Source organism: Marmota marmota, unplaced genomic scaffold, assembly GCF_001458135.2.
Source record: "Marmota marmota marmota unplaced genomic scaffold, marMar, whole genome shotgun sequence".
Classification (NCBI taxonomy): Eukaryota; Metazoa; Chordata; class Mammalia; order Rodentia; family Sciuridae; genus Marmota; species Marmota marmota.
This window is the reverse complement of record NW_026000153.1, coordinates 11490318-11497828: the sequence shown is the minus strand read 5'-3', so window position 1 is coordinate 11497828 and position 7511 is coordinate 11490318. Positions and strand designations below refer to the sequence as shown.

General features: G+C 43.5%; 1 pseudogene; it reads right to left on the bottom strand.

The window, feature by feature from the left end:
• Nucleotides 1–5616: 5616 nt before the first annotated feature.
• On the bottom strand, nucleotides 5617–5984 carry LOC107146278 (annotated as a pseudogene).
• Nucleotides 5985–7511: the final 1527 nt, after the last annotated feature.

Below are 7511 nucleotides of genomic sequence, written 5' to 3'. Positions count from 1 at the left end.
AGTGATGGATTGAATATCCAAGGAGTAGCCAGCTGTATTTTACCTCACAGCAAAAAAGTCGGGATGCGGACCAACAACTGTGGAGAATACCAACTGTGGAGGGGTGACGGGATGATTCTTGGAGCAGGCTGCGCAGAGTGAAGGTACAGTGAGTGTGCGCAAGGGAGGTGACAGAAACACGAGGAGAAGCAAACACGAAGCGTGTGGAAATAAAGATAAGGGCCGTCGAGGAAGCTTAAGACAAAGGGCCCTGAGCTCACCTGGAAGGAATGAGGGATCAGAGACAGACACGGGGGCGGATGGGGCGTGTTTGGAATTGCTGGTGTGAAGGGTTGCACCGGGGCAAAAGCATAAAAGTCAGCAGAACTGCAGCGAGGAGCTGTGATCTCGACTCCCTGGGCCCCGCCTGCGCCTGGAACAGGTGCCGCGCTCCTCCGCGGTGAGCTGTGCGGGCTTGCGACCGCGGCGGGGCTGGTCCCAGTGGGTCCCTGCACTGCAGCGCTGATTGGCCGGTGCAACATCGCGGCTGGTGCATTTCCTGCCGCCTGGCTGCGGAGGCGTCGCTTTGCCCAAAGGCTGTCGAGGTCGGCACACCAGTTTCTCGGTGCTTCTGCCCATGATGTGATTAGCCAAGACCTGCGCCTTTAAGGAGTGCCCCCTTCCTCGGCCCTTCCCCCTCCAATTACAGCACTAATTTCAGTAATGGAGCATTAATAGAGTAATGGGCGAGTGAGGCTGGCCTGAAGGAACTGTGGAGCTCAGCACAAATTGAGTAAATAAACCATATATTAGATTTCTAAACAATACTTTTAGTCTAGTCTCCAGGGAAAGAGAGTCGTCAAGACTTACTTAAGTCATCCCTGCAAAGTGTATGTAAAAGAAGCCTCCCTTCGGAGCTGGGTTGTTTGTAGAAGCAGGAAATATTTCTCCTTCTTTCCTTCAGTCCCTATCTCCAGGGAGGAGAGAGAAAACAGCTGCTGTTCCCACATTTTCTCTTTTCTCATTATTTCCCAGTTTCTTTTACTTGGACAGATGTATCTGAGGTGGGCATCTCCAAGGATGCTTCCCTGCTGGGGGTTGATAGGGTGGACAGCATTGGGACATGTCCCATAGAACAGTTGACAAAGTAGATTGTGGGGATGAGGAGGAACGACAAGGGTAGAGGTCAGAAAGGGGTGGTACTTGAGGGGAAAGAGGAAATTTATTAGCAGATGACCTTATTGGGGGAGGGTGGGAGAGAACGGCCCTGTCATTGCTACTACTTGGCAGTGTTTTAATAGAGATCTCTTAAGATGTCCCTTAGTCCATTAAGAAAACTAAAGAATAATGACAAATGTTAATAAGGACTGCATCTCTTGCCTCAATGGGTAATGGAAAAGAACAAGGGTCTAGGTATCAGAAACCCAAGGAGATGATCTCAGCTCTATTATGTACAACTTCCAGGACCTTGGACAAATAATATAACCTCCTTGTACCTCAGTTTCCTTGTCTGTAAATTGGGAAGAATGCTGTCTTTCTTCTTGTTCCTCAGGGCTATTTTGGGAGGTGAAGGAGACTGTTGGTTGGGTGGAGGTCCTGCCCACAGTTGCTAAGCAGGTAAATCCTCTGTTCTTCTGCATCTCATGTAGCCCCACCCCACCTCTGAGGGTAAGGAGAAGGTGTTTCTGGGCTGTGAGGGCTGACCAGTGGTAGCTTAGATTTACAAAGTGTGAACACATTCATCACCTGCTTCATTGCCAATGGGGGTGACACTCTGAAACCGTGAAATAGGATTTCAGCATAGTTGTTAAAAATTGGTCCTGATTTTGTTTGCTCCTCTTGCCTAAGCAAACCCTGAAGGTGGGCTGAAGGCCCAGGCTCCAAGTGCCTACAAAGAATTCCCTCTTCTCTATAAAGAGCTGCTAACTCCAGAAGGGCCTGTGAGGGCGAGATAGATGGCTGTGAAGATTCCTTAGGTAAGGGACCCATGGCCAATGGCTGCTTCTGCTGAGCCTTCCACATGTTCTAGGTGTTCTGAAGGAAGTTCTTCACCAAGTACTGACCTACATGGAGTGGAGGTGGGGAAGACAATTGGAAGGAAGCAAGGTGGATATTGGTGCCTTCTCAGTCTTAATGGGCTCTGCATTCAAAGTTTGGTTTGAATCCTTGTCCTTCCACTTTCTGGCTCTTGAGTCCCTGAGTGAATTTCCTCTTACTTCTGAGCAGTAGATTCTTACATATTCAATGACAAATACAAGACTTAACATACTTTTCGCCTTTCTGTTTTTCTTTTTTTTGTCTGTCTTTGAGCTGTATAAGGGCAGTTATCATGCCCACCCCCAACCCTAGCATTTATATAGAAGCAAGACAAGGAAGGAAGAGAAGGAGGAAGAGAGAGATGGTGTCCATCTGAGTTGGTGGGGTGGGGTCTGGACTTCTAGTAATCTCTAATGATTTACCGATTTTAGAGCTGAGCTCCTAGTTCATGAGGCCCAGGGCAATACCTGGATTCTTTTTTGTTGTTGTTGTGTAGTCCTGGGGATTGAACCTAGGGGCACTAAACCACTGAGCCACACCCCAGACCATTTTTATATTTTATTTTGAGTCAGGATCTCCTAAGTGGCTTAGGGCCGTGCTAAGTTGCTGAGGCTGTCTTTGAATTTGTAATGCCTCAGCCTCCCAAGCCAATGGGATGACAGGTGTGTGCCAGCACACCTAGTTCTTACCTGGATTCTTGAGAATAGTATCTGCTATAGGGAATATGGGTTCAACTGCATTCTCCTCCTTTCCCCACTCCATGCCCTCTCCAAGGATGCCTCATTTTGAGATAGTCGCTTCAACAGATGCATATCTTGTAAATAGACATGAGAAATAACCATCACTACACTAGAGCGACTGAATGCCTGCTGAGATCCTGGGGCCCAGGTAGGAGTTGGAATGCTGTACCCTGACAGCTGCTGGGTGGTGAAAATTTCTGGGGCATTGGTGACTAGTAGAGGGACCTGGCCTTGTCTGAGAAGCCACTTCAGTGAACTCAGCCTCGGAGACTTAAACATATGAACAAAGCACACAAAAAGAAAAAGGAATGAAAAAACAGGGTAAAAGTGAACATAAAAAATTGGGGCAGGGAGGCTGGTGTCTAAACTTTTAGCTGGCATCCTGACCTTGTTTCTAGTCTCACCATTACAAACTCAGTGACCTCAGACTAGTCACCTTCTGGAGTCTGTTTCTTCTTAGCACAGTTAGACAGTTGCATCTTTTGGATCCAACTTTGTATTCCATGCTTTGCATGCAAGAAGGTTAAGCTTTAAGTGCAAAGGATAACTAACTTGAGTTTTAAGTCTGATAAAGACCTAACATTTCTTAGAGGTCCTGCCTCTGACCTGGCATTGGGACATCTTCAGTCTTTCCTGTGGCTCTTTATGACTTATAAACATGGATTCAAGTTACTGGAGAATGGATATTATGCAAGTCAGTGGTCTTTTACTATAACAAGTACCTGAAATAATTAACTTACAACAACGTTTTATTTTGCATCACAGTTTTGGAGGTTTCATTCCACGATCCATAAGTCCCATTACTTTGGGCCTGTGGTAAGGCAGTGCATCATGGCAGGAGTGTGAGGTGGAACAAAACTGTTCACCTTCTGGAAGAGGAAGAGACCAGGGCCCCACTGTCCCCTTTAAGGGCATGTCCCCGATGACCTAAAGACCTCACAGTAAAAGCTCCACCACCTCCCAATAGCACCAATCTGGGGGCCAAGCATTTAATACATGGTCCTTTGGGGAACATTCCAGATGCACTGTAACAGATATCAAACCAGTTTCCTCTTAGTGGCTGATTTAGCACCAGTCCAGCAGGTGTCTCAGAGATCTTCAGACTTAAAAAAAAAATTATAACCCTAGAAGAAGATATTTTGCTATATGTATTACTTTAGCTAAAAAATCCAAACCTATGATATCTTCATCCTTTGTAAAACAATGAAACCTGAAGATACCTGCTCTAATTGGATTCCTACTGATAAGTCACGTGAAATAGAAAATGTATATAATAATTCACAAATACATATCATTTAGCAATTCTGGAGTTTTAATGTTTTGCCCAAATTTGTCTTAGTAGAATCAAAATGTCTAGTCTATCCAGCCTAGAATATGATATGCTTTACAAGTTATTGTGTATAATGTTGGCTTTGAGAGTTTTCATAAATAATTTTAGAACTTTCAGGAGCAGGTACAAAAAGCATTCTTTTAGAAACTTTTATATTCAAATTTTTTAAACTGTTCCTTTAGGAGAGAGGGAAAACATATCTAGCCATGCACTCTGGCTAACTGTCAAAAATTCTAATCACACCTAGACTCAGAGGTTTAAAACCTAGGAAGACATTTAAAAACTATTGATTTGTATGGAATCTGGAACATACTGACGTGTTATGGTTTGGATGTGAGGTGTCCCCCAAAAGCTCATATGTGAGACAATGCAAGAAGGTTTGGAGGAGAAATGATTGGGTTGTAGAGCCTTAACCTAATTGGTGAATTAATCCCTGATGGAATTAATTGAGTGGTAACTGGAGGCAGGTGGGGTGTGGCTGGAGGAAGTGGTTAATTGAGGGTGTGGCTTTTGGGTATATATTTGTATCTGGCAAGTGGAGACATCTTTCTCTGCTTTCTGATCTCCATGTGAGCTGGTTCTCTCTGCCACACTCTTCCACCATGATGTTCAGCCTCACCTGGAGTCCTGAGGAACGGAGCCTGCTGTCTGTGGATTAAGACCTCTGAAACTGTGAGCCCAAACTTTTCCTCTGCTAAAATTGTGCTGGTCAGGTCACAGCAGTGAAAAAGCTGACTAAAACATGATGCATGCAGGGTGAAAGCTGTTCAGGCTATGCTTATATTATTGGGGTAAAGAGGGAAGATCACCCTCCAGGCTTGTGACCCATGGGGCGATCTGAGGTGGTTGCCTAGATACTTGGGATCATTGTTTAAAAACCTCTGGCCTAGACAGGGTTTGGTGCTCCTCCCAAGATGAATATGCATGAAGTCCTATAGAATAAAACACCAAATAACTGGGGAGAGTTCTGTATTTCAGAATTGTGTGCAGGGGGCATTGTATAAAAGCAGCAAATTGGGGGATGAGGGTAACCACAAAATTCAGAGCTTGTCTGAGCATATCCCCAAAGCCTCCAGCCAAGATAGCAGAGGGACCTGCAATCCTCTGCCAACAGGCCTGGAGAATCAGCTCAGACTCCTCATAGGTCTCACTTCTGGCTGATGACCCCAGTTCCAATCTTTGGCCCCATACCTGCTCCTGCCCAGCCCTTCTGAGACGCTTCTTGATTGAATGGATGCCAGTTGATGGTTTCCATTTAATCCCTGGTCCTTGGCTCTCAACTTTCTTTGTGCTCCTCAATCTGCTTCTCAGGTCAGTCCCACATTTCCCCTCCACACACACCTCTAGACCTCTGCTCAACGACCCAGTCTCCACCAGAGTGATAGAAAGAGAGGTGGGGCAGGGAGGGAGGGGGGATCAGGGAAAAACAAACAAACCCAGATTTTAGGTTTGACAACTGAAAGCAGTAAGATTTATCATATTATTTTTTATGATTATATTACATTTTCCTACAAGTAATTTTTGTATAGCTTTAGTATTTTCCCCTCAAAATTAAATGGAAAAAAATCAAAAAGTTTAAAACTGAATCATTTGGCCCTTTCTCTTCTTGTCTCCTCCCAGTTCAGAATGCTTACATTTCTTGATGGTCAGCATCCTCTTGGATCTGCAGTTAGGCTCAATGCATCCAAGTCTTAGCACAGTCTTCTTTATAGTTTTAGCCTTCTTGTAGAAAAAATGGCTTTGTCTGCTCCCCTATAGCCACTCTGCTTCTGATCATAGTGTTTCTTTCCTTGGGCATAGGAGAAATCCTAGCTCTTCTTATACTGGGTCACTTTGTGAGGTCAATGCCTACCATACTTTTTATAGAAAGTCCTTTGGGTTTTAGGTGGATTGACCATCTTTACTGTAGAAGTGTCTACATGATGAAAATGAGAGATCTGTGAATGCAGTCCTTACCTCACCATTCTTGCACATAAAAGGAAAGGGAAGATGTATCATATTTTTAAGTGATGCCTAAAACTCAGTCTTGGTTGACTCTTATATTATTCCTATTTTTATTACTGTAATTAAATACTTCAGGCAGACTACTGTATTAAGAAAAGAGGTTTATTTTGGCTCCTGGTTCCGAAGCTGCAATGTCTAGGAGCTGCATTTGGTGATGGCCTTATTGCTGGCAGGTTCCTGATAGGGCAGGCATCAATGGCAAGAGACAGAGAGTGTTCATGTGTGTATAAATAAAACCACTAGTATTCAATCAGGAGGACTCTAATGACCTTATCTAATCCTGATCTCCTTTCTAGGTCCCAGCTCTAACTACCATAGTCAGATTGTTTACACATTCTTAATACCTAACAATGGGGACTGAATTTTAATACTTGAAATCTCAGGGCATGCCACGTCCAGATCATAGCAACTCCAGACTAAGAGAATATAGAGTGGAGATTAAAAATGTGCTCTATACTCAGATAGCCGAGGGGTTCAAATCCCAACTCAGCCACTTTATTAGCTCTGTGGCCTTAAACAGGCTGCCTCTCTTTTCTGAACTTCAGTTTCACAGTTTCAAAACGGAAAATATGAATCCCTACCTTACCTAACTTTCCTGTATATTAACTGAGATGAAACAGGCCTCTCACCTGATACATAGAAGAGACTTGGTAAATGTTCCTTTTCTTCCCTCTGTCAGACTAGTACTAAGAGATGGCCTTTTCACTTAACTTTAAATATCCATCAGGGAGAAAATAGCAACATCAACGTTTTCATTCCCATTAATCTTGTTGAACATACACAGCCTGATATGTAGAGGAGTCAGGGGTTTTAAATAATTGATTAGGCTTGCTTAAACTTTTTAGAGCTTTCCAGATTGCAGTGGCTTAACTGGCTGAATCTGTCCAACGTTGGACCTCCTTATTGACGACGAGAGCTCCAGAATTCTGTCCATGAGGTCAAGCACAATGCAGATGCATTGTCCTGAGGCTGAGCCCAGGACCCTGATGGTGTTGACTTTTTAATTTTATTGTGGAAAACATCAAGCATAGACAATAGTCATAGAATAGCATAATGAACCCACGTGCCCATGACCCAAGCCCATATCTTTACCCACTTTTCTCGCCCAGAACATTTTATAGAAACTCTCAAACTGCATGTTATTATATAAATAGTTCAATATGTAGTTCTAAAAGAGAACTGTTTTTCAAACAGAATCATAGTATTTTTTTAAATCTTCCCAAAATTCCAATACTGTCTTAATATCACTAAATGTACAGTCTGTTTTTCCTCTCAGCCTTCTCCCTCTCTTTCCCTCCTTGACCCCTATATATATTATTTGTTCAAATTAGAAGCCAAATCATGTCTGTGGTCTATGCATTATAGTTGATTGTTTTTTCACACAGATTGCTTTTTTAAAAAATAAATAAGCTTTATTTATT